The following is a 23,612-nucleotide window of genomic DNA, read 5'->3' on the forward strand; positions in this document are numbered from 1 at the left end:
CTTGTTTTTAATAATTAATTGCTGTTTTTAATTCTTATTGTGTGTGTTTATGATATGTGCACCATTGAATCAATGGTAGGATGCTGACACTTTTTTAAATACTTTATACTGTGGCACAGTAATTGATACATCACATTGTATATTTTTATAATAAATTGCTTAAAATTTTACCAGAATTGTTTTCATATTTTGTACACAAATTATTGGAGTGGGTCTAAATGTAAGGATCTCTTGAGCTATGGTGGCATACTGTGGATAGTATTATCCTCTTTTTTAAAGTCAAAGATAGGGACCGTTCTGATTTCTTGTTTTCCCCCAAAAAAGTCTCCGTAGCTCCTCTAGCAAGAAAGTTGCCAGTAAGGAGCAGAAGAAGCAAGTTACCAAGGAGGCTGGTGTGCCGGCCGCCGTGTTTTTTGGGAGTAAAAAAAAAGTACGCCTGCAGCAGCAGCGGGATCTGCTGGGGATCAAGCTGGGAGCAGCACCCCCGCTCCATTGGGCTCAGTGCCTCCACCACCACGCCAACTTAAGTCAAAGCCCTTGAGTGCTGCACAGGCAGTCAGTGTACTTCTTCAATCACCATCGACCAGTGATGTTGGCTCATCGCAAGAAAGTAGCAGCAATGTCCCTGAAAAAACACAGGTTGTTGTAACTCATCTGACAAGTGTTGAACAACCACAGCCGCAACAACAACCACATGTGCAACTACAAGCCCAAGTACATGTGGAAGGAGAGGCAGTGCAAGGAGATGCGCAAGCAGAGGTGCATGGAGGGTCACAAGTGCCCACAATAGTTGTTCCTCCCGAAGTAGGGGCACATCAGGAAATCAACAATCAAACCGAGGTATCATTTGAGGAAGCCACTCCTCCTGATGATCATTCATTGTCTTCCACATCCCTAGCAAGGAAAAGATCAAGGGGGGTGTCTACATCTTCTTCAAGCCCACCTCCTTCTGATGATATGGATCAAACTTGGTAACCATCACTGCGGTCTGAGAGTGAGGCACACCATGATCTGACAAAGGTACCTAAGCGTAAAAGGAAGGTCGTCGAAAAACTCATAGCTATGGAGTGTGATGAGGCTCAACAAGAAGTGACGGATACTGCTGCTGATGAAGCCTCTCACGACGACGAGCCAGTCATCATAAAGGTCACTGCAGCCCCAGCGGGCATGCAGCAAAAAGACATATTGACCCTAGCCAGAGAGGCTGCTGCGCGTGATGATGTTGTTGATGAGGAGGCAATGGAAGAAACACCACAATCATTGGAGTTAACTCGTACACCAACACCTACCGCTTCCATATTTCTTAGTCACCAGAAGAGACCTCCATCCACCTCGACCTCAATTAGTGGTGGTGAAAGTGCAAAACATACTAAAGTTCGGCAATCCACATCTTCCACTTCATCTGGCATTAGCAGCAGGACCACCACCACCAGTATCGCCGCCTCCTCCGGCCCCCAAAGACATTTCAAGTCCGCAGTTTGGGACTTCTTTAGTGTTTCCACAAAAAAGGAAAACCTCGCCATTTGTAGCATTTGTAAGTTTGCAGTTAGTCGTAGTAAGTTTGGTTCCAACTATGGTACCGGAGGCCAGAGAGGCCATCTTGAAAGAAAGCATGCTGTCCAATGGTTTGCGCACCTACAGGCGATCAAGGAAGCCCGAATTGCACGTAATGCTGTTTCATCTGATGATGATGAGGAGGAAGAAGACGTGTCAAACACTTCACTTACACCCAGTACCTTTGTCAGCAGCATACCCCATGTGAGCCACACTAAGAGTGTGGGAGAGAGTGAGACACCAATGCGCAAAAGTTCATCAGCGAGCGTAACTGGGTCGAAGATATCATCATCATCCCGTAAATGCTTGGTCCAGGGCAACATTAAAAAGATGTTGTTTACAGAAGCGCAATATGAACGCAACCACCCACTGACGCATCTGTATAACACTAAGCTGGCTAAAATGCTAGCTCTGGACCTTCTCCCTTTTTCTCTTGTAGAAGGGGTTGGTATTCTAGAATTAGTGGCACCGCTCTGCCCTAAATGGAAGGTTCCTAGCCGGTTCTATTTTGCCAGAGTTGCGGTTCCAGCACTACATGAAGATGTGCTGGAGGTGATTGGGGCAGCTTTGCTGAAGAGTGCTGTTCACACTATACATCTGACAACAGACATGTGGACCAGTGGCGCAGGCGCTGATTACATGTGCATCACTGCACACTGGGTCTCTTTTTCAGGGTTTAAAGCAAAGCTAAACGCAGGTGTTGACCCGGACCAAGTTTTCAAAGCTGCTAAGGAAACATGCAACACTAGCCATGTTTGGTTTGGAGAAACGTCACACAGCACAAAACATTTTGGATGAGTTTAACACAAAGGTCCTTGACTGGCTGTCCCCAAAAAAACGCCAGATTGGTTATGTTTCCACGGATAATGGCGCCAATGTAGTTAAGGCCATGGAGCTGGGTCACTATTTCAGAGTGCCGTGTTTGGCGCACTGTATAAACCTGGTTGTCAAAAAATTCTTGAGTGATAAAGAGAGTCCAGCGTACGAGGTAGTGGAGACCTGCCGAAAAATGTGCAACCATTTCAGCCATTCTTTTAAGGCCCGGAAGCATCTGAGGAGCCTGCTACATGACCGTCGAATGCCAGTGAAAGCACTCATCCAGGAGGTGGTAACACGTTGGAACTCAACCTTCTACATGCTTGAGCGTCTGTATGAGCAGTATACGGTACTCGATCAATATTTCTAAACACAGGGTACAGCTCAGAGGGACCTGAGGATGGGTGCGGAGCAATGGCACATAGTTAAAAGCCTGGCACGCATGCTTCGTCCTTTTGAGGTCTTCATGCGTGCAGTCAGCTTGGAGGACTGTAATTTGGGAAAAGCTATCCCATTGTTGTACATGCTGGAGCACCAACTGAAGGAGGTGTGTTCTGTGTTTCAAAAAAATGAAAAAAACAAAGACCCTTTTGTTTTGGCTGAGAAATTATTAGAGCGCCTACGTGGTGATGAACGTCTTAAAATGATCCACTCAGAACAGCATTACATTTGTGCTACTATTCTGGATCCACGCTACAAAAAGACGCTGGCAGGCCAAGCATTCTTTCCTTTTGATGATGAACATGTTCCAAAGTACAAACGTGGGCTAGCCTTGTCAGCCAAGAGGTTTGAAAGAGAATGGCAGAAAATTGAAGGAAAAGGCAGTACATCAGCATCAGCAGGCCATTCCCAGTCAAAACAATCCACTTCTGCGCCTGTGGCTGTGGCACAAGTGACCTCTCAGCCGTTAAAGACACCGGCAACCGGATCATCTGCACCAGACACAACAGAAACATTGGAGGCTGAAGAGGATTGGCTGGCTCGGCTTGGGTTTGGTTCTCAAAAGGTCACAGGCACAGCAACAGCTAAGCAAAGTGGAGGAACCTTGGATGAGGACCTTGAGTCGATGGTGAAGGACTATCTGAATGACTCAACAGAGGTGTATGTTAATGCTGACCCATTGGCGTATTGGCATGGGAAAAAAGAATTGTGGCCACAGCTCTCCAACCTGGCTTTAAACTACTTGTCTTGCCCACTCGCAAGCGTGTCTTCTGAACGTGTTTTCAGTGCTGCTGGTGCCATTGTAATTCCCAAACGGAGCCGCCTCTCGCCCAAAAATGTGGAGAGGTTAACAATGATCAAGATGAATCAGCACCTCATACCACCAGATTACAAAGTATGAGAAAGCACGCCGGATGAAGACGAGGTGGAAGGCAATGTAGATGATGGAACTTCTACTCTGTCAGGTGACACTGAGCTCACCCTGCCTGAATTTGCAGAGTATGAAGACGAAGCCTTATTCTTATTCCTGGACCTTGACACCGAGCCCTGAAAATGAGACAATGAATCAATAACTTTCTTTTTCGTCCTTATTCACTTTCATTCCTGTGTGTCTGTCTTTCTTTGTTGTGCACAGTTAATATAATTCAAACTTTAATCACCTAATCACAAAAACAAGCCCATCAGCAGAACTGTCTTCACTTGTTTGCTTATTGATTTGAAGGGCCCGCAGTCTGCATTCCTCAGGTTCACAAGTTCAGAAGAACATGCTCCTCTATCCTCCTCCTCCAGACTCCTATTTCCATCAAAGCAGAGGGCTGGATTACGCCCAATGAAGAAAGATTCAGCACTTGTGGGGGTGTTCTACTTCTTTGCGGGTGAGTTGACGGCTCTGGGGCCATTGCTGGGAAGCTCCAATACCGGATAAAAGTGGTTTGGACCAAATCGGAGGCGGAATTTTATTTGTGTTTTTGCTGACTTGCTTGCCTTTGAGGTGCTCTTTGGGGGGGTTCTGGCTGTTTGTGGGTGAGTTTCGGGGTCTGGGAGCACTGCTGGGACAGTCTAATCTTGATTGCATTTGCTTTTCAGGAAATCCGTTGTGGTAAACCGGAGTTATGGCCTAGCTACACAGCGCGTTTGGACCGAAGGCCGAGAAATATTGTAAGTATGAGATTTTGCTTTTGGGCTGTTTGGGGGTGTTGTGCTTTTTGGCGGGTGGGTTGGCGGGTCTTGGGGCATTCCTGGGAAGGTCTAATACCGAATAGAAGTGGTTGGGACAAAATCCATGCTGATTTTTTTTTTGCTATTTCTGACATTTTGTTCAAAGTAGCGTTTTCGGGGGCCTGTTTGGGGGGCTTCCTGGTGTTTGTGGGTGGGTTTTGGGGTCTGGGAGCACTGCTGGGACACTCTAATCTTGATTGCATTTGCTTTTCAGGAAATCCGTGGTGGTAAACTGGAGTTATGGCCTAGCCACACAGCGCGTTTGGACCGAAGGCCGAGAAATATTGTAAGTATGAGATTTTGCTTTTGGGCTGTTTGGGGGTGTTGTGCTTTTTGGCGGGTGGGTTGGCGGGTCTTGGGGCATTCCTGGGAAGGTCTAATACCGGATAGAAGTGGTTGGGACAAAATCCACGCTGATTTTTTTTGTTGCTATTTCTGACATTTTGCTCAATGTAGCGTTTTCGGGGGCCTGTTTGGGGGGCTTCCTGGTGTTTGTGGGTGGGTTTCGGGGTCTGGGAGCACTGCTGGCTATGAATACTTTACTTTGCAAGAGGTTTGAAGCAAATCCGTGGTGGCAGAGGGGAGTTAGGGCCTAGCTGCAGAGCGTGCGCGGAGTGATTTGGGAAATTGGCAAAAAAATGGCGGGGTCCCCATTTTTGTACTTTTGCTCTTTGGCTGTTTGGGGGTCTTCTACTCGTTTTCTCCTGGGTTGACGGCTCTGGGGCCATTGTTGGGAAGCTCTAATACCGGATAAAAGTGGTTTGGGCCAAATCCAAGGCGGACATTTTTTAGTGTTTTTGCTGACTTGCTTGCCTTTGAGGAGCTCTTTGGGGGGGTTCCGGCTGTTTGTGGGTGGGTTTCGGGGTCTGGGAGCACTGCTGGGACACTCTAATCTTGATTGCATTTGCTTTTCAGGAAATCCGTGGTGGTAAACTGGAGTTATGGCCTAGCTACACAGCGCGTTTGGACTGAAGGCCGAGAAATATTGTAAGTATGAGATTTTGCTTTTGTGCTGTTTGGGGGTGTTGTGCTTTTTGGCGGGTGGGTTGGCGGGTCTTGGGGCATTCCTGGGAAGGTCTAATACCAGATAGAAGTGGTTGGGACAAAATCCACGCTGATTTTTTTGTGCTATTTCTGACATTTTGCTCAATGTAGCGTTTTCGGGGGCCTGTTTGGGGGGCTTCCTGGTGTTTGTGGGTGGGTTTCGGGGTCTGGGAGCACTGCTGGGACACTCTAATCTTGATTGCATTTGCTTTTCAGGAAATCCGTGGTGGTAAACTGGAGTTATGGCCTAGCTACACAGCGCGTTTGGACCGAAGGCCGAGAAATATTGTAAGTATGAGATTTTGCTTTTGGGCTGTTTGGGGATGTTGTGCTTTTTGGCGGGTGGGTTGGCGGGTCTTGCGGCATTCCTGGGAAGGTCTAATACCGGATAGAAGTGGTTGGGACAAAATCCACAGTGATTTTTTTTTGCTATTTCTGACATTTTGCTCAATGTAGCGTTTTCGGGGGCCTGTTTGGGGGGCTTCCTGGTGTTTGTGGGTGGGTTTCGGGGTCTGGGAGCACTGCTGGGACACTCTAATCTTGATTGCATTTGCTTTTAAGGAAATCCGTGGTGGTAAACTGGAGTTATGGCCTAGCTACACAGAGCGTTTGGACCGAAGGCCGAGAAATATTGTAAGTATGAGATTTTGCTTTTGGGCTGTTTGGGGGTGTTGTGCTTTTTGGCGGGTGGGTTGGCGGGTCTTGGGGCATTCCTGGGAAGGTCTAATACCCGATAGAAGTGGTTGGGACAAAATCCACGCTGATTTTTTTTGTGCTATTTCTGACTGTTGGACTTGGCCCTTAAGGCAGGTTCACCCCTAATCTTTTTTCTTTTAATCTGTGATATGTGTGGATGATTTTCTGGTCTGTGCGCACTTTTTCTCTGTGTCCCAAAGTAAAGTGCGTGCATGTAGTTAGGCTGGCCTGCTCTCCCATAGGGATGCATGGGGAATGTCTGTGTCCCTAGTAGTTCCTGATGCGTGGGGAGTGCATGCTCGAATTTGGTATGTGCGAGTTCGTGGGAATGAATGCTTCGCAATGGTGTATGTGGTATGTGTGTGTCATGTGTAGAAATGCCATTTCTAGGACTTGGCATATTACTGTAAAATATGCCTGCAGTGTGATTGGCTGGAGCTGGCTGGTGAGCCTGGCTCCAGGAAGGCTGGATGGGTCTGCCCAGTGGTGAGTGTGAGATTAGCATGCTTGATGGCTTGGGAGGAGTGCACCTGGTCCCTGATGGGCCTGGACTTTCCCCAGACAATACTGGCTCCACCCCCTGTAGTGCGACTGATGTCCCTAGCCCTGCCAGTGAATAGAGAGGGTGGTTGAGGTAAACAGAGTACTTCAAAACCAGCTGCGACTGGTTTTCCCCCCACCCTGCACCCTGAGACAAAGGGATTTTGCTGTATAAGAAGGGGCTGTGTCCCCATACAATTTGACCGGTCTTTGGTTTTCTTCCAGGATCCTTGCCAGAGGGGGCTGTTGCTGCTGCTGGGGCCAAGAGGACCGCCACTTGGCGGTCTCCCTGCCTGGAGGCCCAGTGTGCTGGCTCTGGCCCTGCCTTGCCCCTCTGCCTGCCTCCAGACCCTGCTGGAGCTTTGCTGTGCCTGGAGGTGCTCTGACTTTTAAATTATAGCGCTAGGCGCCCTTTATTTTCCTTGAAGCGCCGAGCGCGCTTCCCTTGGCGCTTGAGAGCGCTGTGCCTTGTCCTCGAGCGCTGGGGAGCGCTCGTTGTACAGCCGGTGCCCACCCTGCATCTGCCCGTTTTATTTCGCCGATTTTCGGCGTAGCGAGTGCCACCTCGCTTTGTCTTTATTTTTGAGGCCGGTGCCCATCCGGCCTTGCCCCGTTGTTATTTTATTCTTTTACCGAGCCGGAGCCCACCCGGCATTGCCTCGTGTTCACCGCTGCAGCCCGGGGACGAGAGGAAGCAGCCGCTGACGTCATCGCCCGGCCGCGCTGGGATTGGCCCAGCCGGCCGAGCCTTCCACCGCGTCATCGAGGCAGCCGAAGGAGCAGGAAGCAGCCGTCCGTGTCCGAGTCTCCCCGTAAGGAGAGAGGAGCCCCAGCGAGACAGCCGGTGAGTGAAGGAAGGGAGGAGGGCGTCGGGGCACGTTGTCGGTGCCGCACCTCCCCTTCCGTGTGCGGGCCGAGTGAGGTCCTCGTTGTGTTCGAGCCCAGAGGCTCGTGGGGCATTGGCCATTCCTCCTTGTTTCCCGAGCGGCCCCGGTTGGCAGCGGGCCGCTCCGACGTGCATAGTTGCCCCGAGTCCCCCGTGAGGGACTCCAACGACCGCCCTGAGTATATTTACGAGCCCCGAGGCTCGAGGGGGAATATTTTGTTATTTAGCCGCGAGAAGGCTCCCGCTCCACGTCCCCATATTGATCTTCGAGCCCCGAGAGGCTCTGGGGGCCATTTTCATTGATTGAGAGCCCTGAGAGAGGCTCTAGGGCATTTCCATTATCATGAGAGCGCTGAAGCTCTACTTTGCGCATTTGTTCAGCGAGCCCTGAGAGGCTCTAGGGGGACACAGGCAGCTAGTTGGTTGTAGCCCCGAGGCTCCCACGCTGTGTTTCCCCACCTTGTTCTTGAGCCCTCCTGGCTCCAACGTTGCCCAGCTCAGAATTACAACTGTCCAGCACTTAGTGGACAGTTGCTATGTTTAGGCTTGTGTTTGTGCTGCCTGCGCAGACCCCCTGACACTGAGACTCAGGGCATTCCGCCCCTTTCGAGGCCAGTTGGCCTGAGGGACATTGTGAGTGTTGTGCTATGTGCACCCCGCGCATTGTAATTTCTTGCTATGTGATTCTTGCGCAAAATGTTCTAATCTGCACCTCTGTGTTTATTATCTCATGTGCAATTGTTGATGTCCCATTTTATGTTTATCCCCTTTGCTAGGTGTGCCCTGCATAGAGGATTGTTGATGTCCCACTTTATGTTTAGGTTTCCTTCCCTTTGCTAAGAGTGAATTGCTTAGGTGTTGGTATTCCTTCCTTAGGTCCTGATGAGAAGGTCCTAGTTACCTGCGTGATTTCCTACAGTGTTTTAGGGTTGCGTAGGAGGTGTTTACTCTGTTCCAGTGATTACTGGATGTGTGTTGCATTTACAATTTTGGTGCTAATCATTCTAATGTTTATGTCCTAAGTGTGTACCTACCAGTATTATTTTCTAACAAGTGCCTACCCCTGACAGTGGTCCATGTGGCCCTGTCCTGTACATAATTCCCCTTGTAAATTTTGCCCGTGCCCCTGGCACATTGTAAAGTTTGTGTGTTATCTAATGTGTTTTGTTTATTATAATACAAAGGCTATTTTTTATATATATCCTTGTATGGAGTTTTCCTTTGTGGTAGGCCTTGGGTGTTGTTGCTGGGGTGCGTGCGCAAATACTTAACTCATACCGCCTCCAAGTTTAGCCTTGACTGCTCGCGCCACGTTACCTAGAGGGTGAGCGGGGGTTACCTTGCTGTGTGACTCCCTTGCCCTGACCTTAGAAGTGGTGATCCCTGACTGACCTTGACACGAGTCTTGGCCAGCCAGGGTCCCGTTTCTAACATTGGCGGCAAGCGGTGAGGATAATGATTCGTGTTTGCGCGGTACCACAGTGGCGACAGGCCACACTTCAAAGCTCTACATTTTTTAGATAACCGCATTTTGGGGATTATTGTTTTTTAGGGAAGTTCAGTTTTGCTTCTCCTGAAAGGTGTCGATTTGTATTTTGTCCAGTACAATTGTTCCCCGCCCTGCTCCCAGAGTTTGGTACCTGTGTCGCTAGTGGTCAGGTTGAGAAAATCAGGGGTGGTAGAAACTGCCTTACCAGTCCGAGGGGAGGGTTGTGTGTGAATGAGTGTGTGTTACGCTGGACAGTGGAGTGCAAGTTCTCTGATAGGAATCTTGCTGAATTTTGTTGATTGTGTACTCCTGTTTAGCTCAGACCCCCAGGTTCCCTGTGTCAAACTTTTCTTGAGGACGTCCGCCAAAATGGAGCCAGTTTTTGATCTCTGTAGTCTGTTTAGGTACAGTAGATTAGAGCTGGTCAGATTCTGCGAAAAGGGAGGCATAGAGGTGAGTGAGTTGGTTACTCAGTCCCAGCTTAGGGACAGCCTGATGCTGTGGCAAAAGGGTCAGTGGGATCTTGAGCACAGCGAGAGAGATAGGGCCCGGGCCACACGCCATGAGGGTGGTGAGTCTGTGGAGAGCCCTGAAGATTCTGTTGATGAATGTGAGTTGGATGGTGATGACAGTGGATGGATGTCAGCAGAGAGTGAGGACCCCATAGATAGGGAGTCCCTTGCTGGGTCCAGTGTCAGTACCAGCGCCCCATCCCTTTCCCTGTCCCCAGAGGAGTGGTTGGATAGGAAGGAAGAGAGGGAGCATCAGCTAGCGTTGGAACAGCTCAGGTTGGAGCATGCCAAGCTAGAGGCTGAGAGGGCCTTGTTCAGGGAGAAGGTAGCCCAAGAGAGTAGGTTACCCCCTGAGTGCATTTGTAATTGTCTGGATTCCCCAGGGAGGGTGGAGTCCAGTGGTGGCAGCTTTTTAACTGTAAGTGTAGACAGTCCCACTCCCAGTTCCCAGAGTATGGTTCCTGTTTCCCCAGAGGAGGAGAATAGGTTGAGGTTTAGGAACCTTAAGAAACTGTCTCACCAGTCATGGGAAGATTTTGTGGATGACTGTTCAGATGCAATGTGGGAGTGGCTGAGGGCGAACTCGGACGATGAGGTTGACGGTGTGGTGAATATGTTCCTCAAAGAGCAGTTGCTCAGTGCTGTTTGTCCAGAGTTGCGTCAGCACCTGCTGAAGTTGAAGCGTTTTTGTCCTTGGGACCTTGCAGATGAAGCAGAGCGCTGGGAGAGTGCAAGAGGTTCCTTAGTGCCGCTAGCGAGTGATTCCAATAATAGTGGGTCAGGTTTTCTCCAACCCAGCGTGGTGGAGGAGGGTGAGAGTAGCCCAGCTAGGTCTCAGCATAGTGAGGAGGGTGTAGGGGCTTGCTGTCTGTCTCAGTGGAGCAGAAGTGAGTGTGAGACCGAGAGTCCCCAGATGCCCGAACCCCTGCCTCAGAGCCTGGATGATTTCTTTAGGGAACACCAGGGTGGGGACCTATGCTTACCTGTTAGTCCACTTGAGGGAGATCTCCTAGTGTGTGGAGGACCTGGAGCATCTGTGAGCGGAGCTTCTATAGTTGTGGAGTCTGGCAGTACTGCTCCAGGAGGGAGAGTACAGAACTAGAAGTCCAGTGAAAGGAGTGATTGGGGGAGAGGATGTGAGTCCCCAGAAGTCCTGGAGTGCCAGGCAGTGATTCCACCAAAGGTTCTAGACCGGAGGTTGGAGGTCCAGGTTCAGGGTCTGCCTGACCTGAAGGGTGGGAATACTGTAAGCAGTGTCCTAACCAGTTCTTTCTCCAGAGGTACCGCCCCGGTTGGGAGGGAGCAGGACTCTGGAAGGGGGTGCAGAGGGTGGGAGAGCCCACCTCTGACCCCGGTACCACCTGAGGGGTTAAACCCTAGGTTGGGAGAATGGTGTTTAGAGGCTACCCCTCGCAGGAGGCAGAGGAACCCTAGGAGAAGAGGTAAGGGGAGGAGAGCCTTCCCTGAGACTCCTGGTTGTAGACCCTAGGCTGGAAAACCAGTGGCAGTCTAGCCCTGTCTTGCAGACAGGAAGAGTGGAAAATGGCTGTTATGTGCCAGGGGTTACTACCCCCCACTTTGTGAGCTGGCAGGAACCAGCGGCACCTGGGTGGCCTAGGGCCTGGTCCTGGCTGAGGGCAGCTGGAGAGTACCAGTGGGGTAATCCAGTGAGTCCCTACCATAGTTTTAGAAAGAACCCCAGGGGTTCACAGTGGCGTAAAACAGGAGGGTGTCCCTGCAGTTGCGGGCCCGCGTCCGTGTTTTATCGCCCCAAGTAGAGAAGTCCATCATGGTGGTGATTGGTCTGCCCTGCATTTTGGCTGGAAGGGGGTTGTGGTGGACTTGGCCCTTAAGGCAGGTTCACCCCTAATCTTTTTTCTTTTAATCTGTGATATGTGTGGATGATTTTCTGGTCTGTGCGCACTTTTTCTCTGTGTCCCAGAGTAAAGTGCGTGCATGTAGTTAGGCTGGCCTGCTCTCCCATAGGGATGCATGGGAAATGTCTGTGTCCCTAGTAGTTCCTGATGCGTGGGGAGTGCATGCTCGAATTTGGTATGTGCGAGTTCGTGGGAATGAATGCTTCGCAATGGTGTATGTGGTATGTGTGTGTCATGTGTAGAAATGCCATTTCTAGGACTTGGCATATTACTGTCAAATATGCCTGCAGTGTGATTGGCTGGAGCTGGCTGGTGAGCCTGGCTCCAGGAAGGCTGGATGGGTCTGCCCGGTGGTGAGTGTGAGATTAGCATGCTTGATGGCTTGGGAGGAGTGCACCTGGTCCCTGATGGGCCTGGACTTTCCCCAGACAATGCTGGCTCCACCCCCTGTAGTGCGACTGATGTCCCTAGCCCTGCCAGTGAATAGAGAGGGTGGTTGAGGTAAACAGAGTACTTCAAAACCAGCTGCGACTGGTTTCCCCCCCACCCTGCACCCTGAGACAAAGGGATTTTGCTGTATAAGAAGGGGCTGTGTCCCCATACAATTTGTCCGGTCTTTGGTTTTCTTCCAGGATCCTTGCCAGAGGGGGCTGTTGCTGCTGCTGGGGCCAAGAGGACCGCCACTTGGCTGTCTCCCTGCCTGGAGACCCAGTGTGCTGGCTCTGGCCCTGCCTTGCCCCTCTGCCTGCCTCCAGACCCTGCTGGAGCTTTGCTGTGCCTGGAGGCGCTCTGACTTTTAAATTATAGCGCTAGGCGCCCTTTATTTTCCTTGAAGCGCCGAGCGCGCTTCCCTTGGCGCTTGAGAGCGCTGTGCCTTGTCCCCGAGCGCTGGGGAGCGCTTGTTGTACAGCCGGTGCCCACCCGGCATCTGCCCGTTTTATTTCGCCGATTTTCGGCGTAGCGAGTGCCACCTCGCTTTGTCTTTATTTTTGAGGCCGGTGCCCATCCGGCCTTGCCCCGTTGTTATTTTATTCTTTTACCGAGCCGGAGCCCACCCGGCATTGCCTCGTGTTCACCGCTGCAGCCCGGGGACGAGAGGAAGCAGCCGCTGACGTCATCGCCCGGCCGCGCTGGGATTGGCCCAGCCGGCCGAGCCTTCCACCGCGTCATGGAGGCAGCCGAAGGAGCAGGAAGCAGCCGGCCGTGTCCGAGGCTCCCCGTAAGGAGAGAGGAGCCCCAGCGAGACAGCCGGTGAGTGAAGGAAGGGAGGAGGGCGTCGGGGCACGTTGTCGGTGCCGCCCCTCCCCTTACGTGTGCGGGCCGAGTGAGGTCCGCGTTGTGTTCGAGCCCAGAGGCTCGTGGGGCATTGGCCATTCCTCCTTGTTTCCCGAGCGGCCCCGGTTGGCAGCGGGCCGCTCCGACGTGCATAGTTGCCCCGAGTCCCCCGTGAGGGACTCCAACGACCGCCCTGAGTATATTTACGAGCCCCGAGGCTCGAGGGGGCATATTTTGTTATTTAGCCGCGAGAAGGCTCCCGCTCCACGTCCCCATATTGATCTTCGAGCCCCGAGAGGCTCTGGGGGCCATTTTCATTGATTGAGAGCCCTGAGAGAGGCTCTAGGGCATTTCCATTATTCTGAGAGCGCTGAAGCTCTACTTTGCGCATTTGTTCAGCGAGCCCTGAGAGGCTCTAGGGGGACACAGGCAGCTAGTTGGTTGTAGCCCCGAGGCTCCCACGCTGTGTCTCCCCACCTTGTACTTGAGCCCTCCTGGCTCCAACGTTGCCCAGCTCAGAATTACAACTGTCCAGCACTTAGTGGACAGTTGCTACGTTTAGGCTTGTGTTTGTGCTGCCTGCGCAGACCCCCTGACACTGAGACTCAGGGCATTCCGCCCCTTTCGAGGCCAGTTGGCCTGAGGGACATTGTGAGTGTTGTGCTATGTGCACCCCGCGCATTGTAATTTCTTGCTATGTGATTCTTGCGCAAAATGTTCTAATCTGCACCTCTGTGTTTATTATCTCATGTGCAATTGTTGATGTCCCACTTTATGTTTATCCCCTTTGCTAGGTGTGCCCTGCATAGAGGATTGTTGATGTCCCACTTTATGTTTAGGTTTCCTTCCCTTTGCTAAGAGTGAATTGCTTAGGTGTTGGTATTCCTTCCTTAGGTCCTGATGAGAAGGTCCTAGTTACCTGCGTGATTTCCTACAGTGTTTTAGGGTTGCGTAGGAGGTCTTTACTCTGTTCCAGTGATTACTGGATGTGTGTTGCATTTACAATTTTGGTGCTAATCATTCTAATGTTTATGCCCTAAGTGTGTACCTACCAGTATTATTTTCTAACAAGTGCCTACCCCTGACAGTGGTCCATGTGGCCCTGTCCTGTACATAATTCCCCTTGTAAATTTTGCCCGTGCCCCTGGCACATTGTAAAGTTTGTGTGTTATCTAATGTGTTTTGTTTATTATAATACAAAGGCTATTTTTTATATATATCCTTGTATGGAGTTTTCCTTTGTGGTAGGCCTTGGGTGTTGTTGCTGGGGTGCGTGCGCAAATACTTAACTCATACCGCCTCCAAGTTTAGCCTTGACTGCTCGCGCCACGTTACCTAGAGGGTGAGCGGGGGTTACCTTGCTGTGTGACTCCCTTGCCCTGACCTTAGAAGTGGTGATCCCTGACTGACCTTGACACGAGTCTTGGCCAGCCAGGGTCCCGTTTCTAACATTGGCGGCAAGCGGTGAGGATAAGGATTCGTGTTTGCGCTGTACCACAGTGGCGACAGGCCACACTTCAAAGCTCTACATTTTTTAGATAACCGCATTTTGGGGATTATTGTTTTTTAGGGAAGTTCAGTTTTGCTTCTCCTGAAAGGTGTCACTTTGTATTTTGTCCAGTACATTTGTTCCCCGCCCTGCTCCCAGAGTTTGGTACCTGTGTCGCTAGAGGTCAGGTTGAGAAAATCAGGGGTGGTAGAAACTGCCTTACCAGTCCGAGGGGAGGGTTGTGTGTGAATGAGTGTGTGTTACGCTGGACAGTGGAGTGCAAGTTCTCTGATAGGAATCTTGCTGAATTTTGTTGATTGTGTACTCCTGTTTAGCTCAGACCCCCAGGTTCCCTGTGTCAAACTTTTCTTGAGGACGTCCGCCAAAATGGAGCCAGTTTTTGATCTCTGTAGTCTGTTTAGGTACAGTAGATTAGAGCTGGTCAGATTCTGCGAAAAGGGAGGCATAGAGGTGAGTGAGTTGGTTACTCAGTCCCAGCTTAGGGACAGCCTGATGCTGTGGCAAAAAGTCAGTGGGATCTTGAGCACAGTGAGAGAGATAGGGCCCGGGCCACACGCCATGAGGGTGGTGAGTCTGTGGAGAGCCCTGAAGATTCTGTTGATGAATGTGAGTTGGATGGTGATGACAGTGGATGGATGTCAGCAGAGAGTGAGGACCCCATAGATAGGGAGTCCCTTGCTGGGTCCAGTGTCAGTACCAGCGCCCCATCCCTTTCCCTGTCCCCAGAGGAGTGGTTGGATAGGAAGGAAGAGAGGGAGCATCAGCTAGCGTTGGAACAGCTCAGGTTGGAGCATGCCAAGCTAGAGGCTGAGAGGGCCTTGTTCAGGGAGAAGGTAGCCCAAGAGAGTAGGTTACCCCCTGAGTGCATTTGTAATTCTCTGGATTCCCCAGGGAGGGTGGAGTCCAGTGGTGGCAGCTTTTTAACTGTAAGTGTAGACAGTCCCACTCCCAGTTCCCAGAGTATGGTTCCTGTTTCCCCAGAGGAGGAGAATAGGTTGAGGTTTAGGAACCTTAAGAAACCGTCTCACCAGTCATGGGAAGATTTTGTGGATGACTGTTCAGATGCAATGTGGGAGTGGCTGAGGGCGAACTCGGACGATGAGGAGGACGGTCTTGTGAATATGTTCCTCAAAGAGCAGTTGCTCAGTGTTGTTCGTCCAGAGTTGCGTTAGCACCTGCTGAAGTTGAAGCGTTTTTGTCCTTGGGACCTTGCAGATGAAGCAGAGCGCTGGGAGAGTGCAAGAGGTTCCTTAGTGCCGCTAGTGAGTGATTCCAATAATAGTGGGTCAGGTTTTCTCCTACCCAGCGTGGTGGAGGAGGGTGAGAGTAGCCCAGCTAGGTCTCAGAATAGTGAGGAGGGGGTAGGGGCTTGCTGTCTGTCTCAGTGGAGCGGAAGTGAGTGTGAGACCGAGAGTCCCCAGATGCCCGAACCCCTGCCTCAGAGCCTGGATGATTTCTTTAGGGAACACCAGGGTGGGGACCTATGCTTACCTGTTAGTCCACTTGAGGGAGATCTCCTAGTGTGTGGAGGACCTGGAGCATCTGTGAGCGGAGCTTCTATAGTTGTGGAGTCTGGCAGTACTGCTCCAGGAGGGAGAGTACAGAAGTCCAGTGAAAGGAGTGATTGGGGGAGAGGATGTGAGTCCCCAGAAGTCCTGGAATGCCAGGCAGTGATTCCACCAAAGGTTCTAGACCGGAGGTTGGAGGTCCAGGTTCAGGGTTTGCCTGACCTGAAGGGTGGGAATACTGTAAGCAGTGTCCTAACCAGTTCTTTCTCCAGAGGTACCGCCCCGGTTGGGAGGGAGAAGGACTCTGGAAGGGGGTGCAGAGGGTGGGAGAGCCCACCTCTGACCCCGGTACCACCTGAGGGGTTAAACCCTAGGTTGGGAGAATGGTGTTTAGAGGGTACCCCTCGCAGGAGGCAGAGGAACCCTAGGAGAAGAGGTAAGGGGAGGAGAGCCTTCCCTGAGGCTCCTGGTTGTAGACCCTAGGCTGGAAAACCAGTGGCAGTCTAGCCCTGTCTTGCAGACAGGAAGAGTGGAAAATGGCTGTTATGTGCCAGGGGTTACTACCCCCCACTTTGTGAGCTGGCAGGAACCAGCGGCACCTGGGTGGCCTAGGGCCTGGTCCTGGCTGAGGGCAGCTGGAGAGTACCAGTGGGGTAATCCAGTGAGTCCCTACCATAGTTTTAGAAAGAACCCCAGGGGTTCACAGTGGCGTAAAACAGGAGGGTGTCCCTGCAGTTGCGGGCCCGCGTCCGTGTTTTATCGCCCCAAGCAGGGAAGTCCATCACGGTGGTGATTGGTCTGCCCTGCATTTTGGCTGGAAGGGGGTTGTGGTGGACTTGGCCCTTAAGGCAGGTTCACCCCTAATCTTTTTTCTTTTAATCTGTGATATGTGTGGATGATTTTTTGGTCTGTGCGCACTTTTTCTCTGTGTCCCAGAGTAAAGTGCGTGCATGTAGTTAGGCTGGCCTGCTCTCCCATAGGTATGCATGGGGAATGTCTGTGTCCCTAGTAGTTCCTGATGCGTGGGGAGTGCATGCTCGAATTTGGTATGTGCGAGTTCGTGGGAATGAATGCTTCGCAATGGTGTATGTGGTATATGTGTGTCATGTGTAGAAATGCCATTTCTAGGACTTGGCATATTACTGTCAAATATGCCTGCAGTGTGATTGGCTGGAGCTGGCTGGTGAGCCTGGCTCCAGGAAGGCTGGATGGGTCTGCCCGGTGGTGAGTGTGAGATTAGCATGCTTGATGGCTTGGGAGGAGTGCACCTGGTCCCTGATGGGCCTGGACTTTCCCCAGACAATGCTGGCTCCACCCCCTGTAGTGCGACTGATGTCCCTAGCCCTGCCAGTGAATAGAGAGGGTGGTTGAGGTAAACAGAGTACTTCAAAACCAGCTGCGACTGGTTTTCCCCCCACCCTGCACCCTGAGACAAAGGGATTTTGCTGTATAAGAAGGGGCTGTGTCCCCATACAATTTGTCCGGTCTTTGGTTTTCTTCCAGGATCCTTGCCAGAGGGGGCTGTTGCTGCTGCTGGGGCCAAGAGGACCGCCACTTGGCTGTCTCCCTGCCTGGAGACCCAGTGTGCTGGCTCTGCCCCTGCCTTGCCCCTCTGCCTGCCTCCAGACCCTGCTGGAGCTTTGCTGTGCCTGGAGGTGCTCCGACTTTTGAATTATAGCGCTAGGCGCCCTTTATTTTCCTTGAAGCGCCGAGCGCACTTTCCTTGGAGCTTGAGAGCGCTGTGCCTTGTCCCCGAGCGCTGGGGAGCGCTCGTTGTACAGCGGTGCCCACCCGGCATCTGCCCGTTTTATTTCGCCGATTTTCGGCGTAGCGAGTGCCACCTCGCTTTGTCTTTATTTTTGAGGCCGGTGCCCACCCGGCCTTGCCCCGTTGTTATTTTATTCTTTTACCGAGCCGGAGCCCACCCGGCATTGCCCCGTGTTCACCGCTGCAGCCCGGGGACGAGAGGAAGCAGCCACTGACGTCATCGCCCAGCCGCGCTGGGATTGGCCCAGCCTGCCGAGCCTTCCACCGCGTCATCGAGGCAGCCGAAGGAGCAGGAAGCAGCCGGCCATGTCCGAGGCTCCCCGTAAGGAGAGAGGATCCCCAGCGAGACAACCGGTGAGTGAAGGAAGGGAGGAGGGCGTCGGGGCACGTTGTCGGTGCCGCCCCTCCCCTTCCGTGTGCGGGCCGAGTGAGGTCCTCGTTGTGTTCGAGCCCAGAGGCTCGTGGGGCATTGGCCATTCCTCCTTGTTTCCCGAGCGGCCCCGGTTGGCAGCGGGCCGCTCCGACGTGCATAGTTGCCCCGAGTCCCCCGTGAGGGACTCCAACGACCGCCCTGAGTATATTTACGAGCCCCGAGGGGGCATATTTTGTTATTTAGCCGCGAGAAGGCTCCCGCTCCACGCCCCCATATTGAACTTCGAGCCCCGAGAGGCTCTGGGGGCCATTTTCATTGATTGAGAGCCCTGAGAGAGGCTCTAGGGCATTTCCATTATCCTGAGAGCGCTGAAGCTCTACTTTGCGCATTTGTTCAGCGAGCCCTGAGAGGCTCTAGGGGGACACAGGCAGCTAGTTGGTTGTAGCCCTGAGGCTCCCACGCTGTGTCTCCCCACCTTGTTCTTGAGCCCTCCTGGCTCCAACGTTGCCCCGCTCAGAATTACAACTGTCCAGCACCTAGTGGACAGTTGCTACGTTTAGGCTTTGTGTTTGTGCTGCCTGCGCAGACCCCCTGACACTGAGACTCAGGGCATTCCGCCCCTTTCGAGGCCAGTTGGCCTGAGGGACATTGTGAGTGTTGTGCTATGTGCACCCCGCGCATTGTAATTTCTTGCTATGTGATTCTTGCGCAAAATGTTCTAATCTGCACCTCTGTGTTTATTATCTCATGTGCAATTGTTGATGTCCCACTTTATGTTTATCCCCTTTGCTAGGTGTGCCCTGCATAGAGGATTGTCGATGTCCCACTTTATGTTTAAGTTTCCTTCCCTTTGCTAAGAGTGAATTGCTTAGGTGTTGGTATTCCTTCCTTAGGTCCTGATGAGAAGGTCCTAGTTACCTGCGTGATTTCCTACAGTGTTTTAGGGTTGCGTAGGAGGTCTTTACTCTGTTCCAGTGATTACTGGATGTGTGTTGCATTTACAAATTTGGTGCTAATCATTCTACTGTTTATGTCCTAAGTGTGTACCTACCAGTTTTATTTTCTAACAAGTGCCTACCCCTGACAGTGGTCCATGTGGCCCTGTCCTGTACATAATTCCCCTTGTAAATTGTGCCCGTGCCCCTGGCACATTGTAAAGTTTGTGTGTTATCTAATGTGTTTTGTTTATTATAATACAAAGTCTATTTTTTATATATATCCTTGTGTGGAGTTTTCCTTTGTGGTGGGCCTTGGGTGTTGTTGCTGGGGTGCGTGCGCAAATACTTAACTCATACCGCCTCCAAGTTTAGCCTTGACTGCTCGCGCCACGTTACCTAGAGGGTGAGCGGGGGTTACCTTGGTGTGTGACTCCCTTGCCCTGACTTTAGGAATGGTGATCCCTGACTGACCTCGACGCGAGTCTTGGCCAGCCAGGGTCCCGTTTCTAACACTGACATTTTGCTCAATGTAGCGTTTTCGGGGGCCTGTTTGGGGGGCTTCCTGGTGTTTGTGGGTGGGTTTCGGGGTCTGGGAGCACTGCTGGCTATGGATACTTTACTTTGCAAGAGGTTTGAAGCAAATCCATGGTGGCAGAGGGGAGTTAGGGCCGAGCTGCAGAGCGCGCGCGGAGTGATTTGGGAAATTGGCAAAAAAATGATTAAGTCCCCATTTTTGTACTTTTGCTCTTTGGCTGTTTGGGGGTCTTCTACTTGTTTTCTCCTGGGTTGACGGCTCTCAGGCCATTGCTGGGAAGCTCTAATACCGGATAAAAGTGGTTTGGACCAAATCCGAGGCAGAAATTTTTTGGTAATTTTGCTGACTTGCTTGCCTTTGAGGAGCTCTTTGGGGGGTTCCGGTTGTTTGTGGGTGGGTTTCGGGGTCTGGGAGCACTGCTGGGACACTCTAATCTTGATTGCATTTGCTTTTCAGGAAATCCGTGGTGGTAAACTGGAGTTATGGCCTAGCTACACAGAGCGTTTGGACCGAAGGCCGAGAAATATTGTAAGTATGAGATATTGCTTTTGGGCTGTTTGGGGGTGTTGTGCTTTTTGGCGGGTGGGTTGGCGGGTCTTGGGGCATTCCTGGGAAGGTATAATACCGGATAGAAGTGGTTGGGACAAAATCCACGCTGATTTTGTTTTTGCTATTTCTGACATTTTGCTCAATGTAGCATTTTCGGGGGCCTGTTTGGGGGCTTCCTGGTGTTTGTGGGTGGGTTTCAGGGTCTGGGAGCACTGCTGGGACACTCTAATCTTGATTGCATTTGCTTTTCAGGAAATCTGTGGTGGTAAACTGGAGTTATGGCCTAGCTACACAGCGCGTTTGGACCGAAGGCCGATAAATATTGTAAGTATGAGATTTTGCTTTTGGGCTGTTTGGGGGTGTTGTGCTTTTTGGCGGGTGGGTTGGCGGGTCTTGGGGCATTCCTGGGAAGGTCTAATACCGGATAGAAGTGGTTGGGACAAAATCCAGGCAGATTTTTTTGTTGCTATTTCTGACATTTTGCTCAATGTAGCATTTTCGGGGGCCTGTTTGGGGGGCTTCCTGGTGTTTGTGGGTGGGGTTCGGGGTCTGGGAGCACTGCTGGCTATGGATACTTTACTTTGCAAGAGGTTTGAAGCAAATCCATGGTGGCAGAGGGGAGTTAGGGCCTAGCTGCAGAGCGCGCGCGGAGTGATTTGGGAAATTGGCAAAAAAATGACCAAGTCCCCATTTTTTTTACCTTTGCTCTTTGGCTGTTTGGGGGTCTTCTACTCCTTTTCTCCTGGGTTGACGTCTCTGGGTCCATTGCTGGGAGTCTCTAATACCGGATAAAAGTGGTTTGGACCAAATCCGAGGTGGAAATATTTTGGTGTTTTTGCTGACTTCCTTGCCTTTGAGGAGCTTTTTGGGGGGGTTCCGGCTGTTTGTGGGTGGGTTTCGGGGTCTGGGAACACTGCTGGGACACTCTAATCTTGATTGCATTTGCTTTTCGGGAAATCCGTGGTGGTAAACTGGAGTTATGGACTAGCTACACAGCGCGTTTGGACCGAAGGCCGAGAAATATTGTAAGTATGAGATTTTGCTTTTGGGTTGTTTGGGGGTGTTGTGCTTTTTGGCGGGTGGGTTGGCGGGTCTTCGGGCATTCCTGGGAAGGTCTAATACCGGATAGAAGTGGTTGGGACAAAATCCACGCTGATTTTTTTGTTTCTATTTCTGACATTTTGCTCAATGTAGCGTTTTCGGGGGCCTGTTTGGGGGGCTTCCTGGTGTTTGTGGGTGGGTTTCGAGGTCTGGGAGCACTGCTGGCTATGGATACTTTACTTTGCAAGAGGTTTGAAGCAAATCCATGGTGGCAGAGGGGAGTTAGGGCCTAGCTGCAGAGCACGCGCGGAGTGATTTGGGAAATTGGCAAAAAAATGACTAAGTCCCCATTTTTGTACTTTTGCTCTTTGGCTGTTTGGGGGTCTTCTACTCGTTTTCTCCTGGGTTGACGGCTCTGGGGCCATTGCTGGGAAGCTCCAATACCGGATAAAAGTGGTTTGGACCAAATCCGAGGCGGATATTTTTTAGTGTTTTTGCTGACTTGCTTGCCTTTGAGGAGCTCTTTGGGGGGGTACCGGCTGTTTGTGGCTGGGTTTCGGGGTCTGGGAGCACTGCTGGGACACTCTAATCTTGATTGCATTGGCTTTTCAGGAAATCTGTGGTGGTAAACTGGAGTTATGGCCTAGCTACCCAGCGCGTTTGGACCGAAGGCCGAGAAATATTGTAAGTATGAGATTTTGCTTTCGGGCTGTTTGGGGGTGTTGTGCTTTTTGGCGGGTGGGTTGGCGGGTGTTGGGGCATTCCTGGGAAGGTCTAATACCGGATAGAAGTGGTTGGAACAAAATCCACGCTGATTTTTTGTTGTTGCTATTTCTGACATTTTGCTCATGTAGCGTTTTCAGGGGCCTGTTTGGGGGGCTTCCTGGTGTTTGTGGGTGGGTTTCGGGGTCTGAGAGCACTGCTGGGACACTCTAATCGTGATTGCATTTGCTTTTCAGGAAATCCGTGATGGTAAACTGGAGTTATGGCCTAGCTACACAGCGCGTTTGGACCGAAGGCCGAGAAATATTGTAAGTATGAGATTTTGCTTTTGGGCTGTTTGGGGGTGTTGTGTTTTTTGGCGGGTGGGTTGGCGGGTCTTGGGGCATTCCTGGGAAGGTCTAATACCGGATAGAAGTGGTTGGGACAAAATCCACGCTGATTTTTTTTGTGCTATTTCTGACATTTTGCTCAATGTAGCGTTTTTGGGGGCCTGTTTGGGGGGCTTCCTGGTGTTTGTGGGTGGGTTTCGGGGTCTGGGAGCACTGCTGGCTATTGATACTTTACTTTGCAAGAGGTTTGAAGCAAATCCATGGTGGCAAAGGGGAGTTAGGGCCTAGCTGCAGAGCGCGCGCGGAGTGATTTGGGAAATTGGCAAAAAAATGACTAAGTCCCCATTTTTGTACTTTTGCTCTTTGGCTGTTTGGGGGTCTTCTACTCTTTTTCTCCTGGGTTGACGGCTCTGGGGCCATTGCTGGGAAGCTCTAATACCGGATAAAAGTGGTTTGGACCAAATCCGAGGCGGACTTTTTTGGGTGTTTTTGCTGACTTGCTTGCCTTTTAGGAGCTCCTTGGGGGGGTTCCGGCTGTTTGTGGGTGGGTTTCGGGGTCTGGGAGCACTGCTGGGACACTCTAATCTTGATTGCATTGGCTTTTCAGGAAATCCGTGGTGGTAAACTGGAGTTATGGCCTAGCTACCCAGCGCGTTTGGACCGAAGGCCGAGAAATATTGTAAGTATGAGATTTTGCTTTCGGGCTGTTTGGGGGTGTTGTGCTTTTAGGCGGGTGGGTTGGCGGGTGTTGGGGCATTCCTGGGAAGGTCTAATACCGGATAGAAGTGGTTGGAACAAAATCCACGCTGATTTTTTGTTGTTGCTATTTCTGACATTTTGCTCATGTAGCGTTTTCAGGGGCCTGTTTGGGGGGCTTCCTGGTGTTTGTGGGTGGGTTTTGGGGTCTGAGAGCACTGCTGGGACATTCTAATCTTGATTGCATTTGCTTTTCAGGAAATCCGTGGTGGTAAACTGGAGTTATGGCCTAGCTACACAGCGCGTTTGGACCGAAGGCCGAGAAATATTGTAAGTATGAGATTTTGCTTTTTGGCTGTTTGGGGGTATTGTGTTTTTTGGCGGGTGGGTTGGCGGGTCTTGGGGCATTCCTGGGAAGGTCTAATACCGGATAGAAGTGGTTGGGACAAAATCCACGCTGATTTTTTTTGTTGCTATTTCTGACCTTTTGCTCAATGTAGCGTTTTCGGGGGCCTGTTTGGGGGGCTTCCTGGTGTTTGTGGGTGGGTTTCGGGGTCTGGGAGCACTGCTGGGACACTCTAATCTTGATTGCATTTGCTTTTCAGGAAATCCGTGGTGGTAAACTGGAGTTATGGCCTAGCTACACAGCGCGTTTGGACCGAAGGCCGAGAAATATTGTAAGTATGAGATTTTGCTTTTGGGCTGTTTGGGGGTGTTGTGCTTTTTGGCGGGTGGGTTGGCGGGTGTTGGGGCATTCCTGGGAAGGTCTAATACCGGATAGAAGTGGTTGGAAC

The 23,612-nt window shown here is 51.3% G+C and overlaps 1 pseudogene; it reads left to right on the forward strand.

Annotated features, from left to right (window-relative positions):
- Positions 1–313: 313 nt before the first annotated feature.
- Positions 314–23,612, forward strand: part of LOC147748859 (uncharacterized) — a 173,131-nt pseudogene continuing 149,832 nt past the window's right edge.

This window comes from Lissotriton vulgaris, chromosome 1_1, assembly GCF_964263255.1.
Source record: "Lissotriton vulgaris chromosome 1_1, aLisVul1.2, whole genome shotgun sequence".
Lineage (NCBI taxonomy): Eukaryota > Metazoa > Chordata > Amphibia > Caudata > Salamandridae > Lissotriton > Lissotriton vulgaris.